The sequence below is a fragment of the Octopus bimaculoides genome, chromosome 6, assembly GCF_001194135.2.
Source record: "Octopus bimaculoides isolate UCB-OBI-ISO-001 chromosome 6, ASM119413v2, whole genome shotgun sequence".
NCBI classification, from domain to species: domain Eukaryota; kingdom Metazoa; phylum Mollusca; class Cephalopoda; order Octopoda; family Octopodidae; genus Octopus; species Octopus bimaculoides.
In genome coordinates, this window is record NC_068986.1 from 35,161,499 (window position 1) to 35,162,678 (window position 1,180).

The window sequence follows — 1,180 nt, forward strand, 5'->3', positions numbered from 1 at the left end:
ATGATTAACAACGAAACAAAATTCTAGAAGACGAACGTCTGTCCGAGTTGTTTATAAGTTTGTTTTGGATTTAGTGTTTTTTAAAGCCTTTTTTCGTTGTTGGTTTTGAACGTTTTTGAAATCCGTTTCGAGTTGGTTCTAGCATGGAGGACCAAACACAGTCGGCACGTGATAGGCTACGGATGGCTTAAAGCGAAATTATTCAAACAGCGTCCGCTATTACCGATCCGTTTCTTACCGCATCGCGTCATGAATAATGGTTAGACTTTATTATTCACCTTTTCTTTTCTTTTTTTTTCTCTGTCTCTTACTTCTTTTGCATTTTATTTATATCATTTATGGTTTTTATACTGCGTTGTAAAATTTTCTTGTTATTTTGGGGGGAAATTTCTGGATAATTTTAACTATAAAATTAATATCTGTCGGGAAATCCTACGTTGTACTCACAAATTGAAAACAAAAAAACAATTGGAAGTTACCAGGAAACAGTATGGTTAATTATGAAGTGTGTCATCCTATTAAAATGCATAAAACAATTGAGATTTCGTTTTTTTTTTTTCCTTTACCTATCTTTTTTCCTAGCGAACAATTACCTCATCTCTTCGCTACCACCACTTAACATGACTTCCCGACGAAGGGTTCTATCCGAAACGTTACATTCCCTCAACCTCTTCCTCACATCAAAACAAAGTAAAAAAAAATTCCACTTTTAAGCTGCGTATATTGTTGGAAATCCAATTGAGTCACTACTGTGCATCCGTAGCTATCACGTGATGTAAAGATGGCGTTGTCGCCTAATGTTTTCCAATAAAACCGTCTCCAGTCACTTTTTTAAAAATTTCATTTAAAAATTTTCCATTGGACCTTGTCACATTATATTTACTGCCAATTATAATATAAATTTAATAATTTTTGGGGGGTTAGAATTTGTTATTTTGTTGTTAGTAATTTGAGCTCTGATGAATTAAAAATTCCATTCCAGTTTCTCTAATAAAAATGTCACCAATCAAAGATTCTTTATGAAAACATCCGTTTTTTTTTCTTTGTAGAATCGTTGTTGCGTCGTCATTCTTAAAGACCCGCATGGAAATTCTTCTACGGCTCGCCACGCTTACTGTAAATAGCAGCCGATCTTCCCTCATCAAAATCAAATCCTACCGCCTTAAAGTTGAGGAGACAT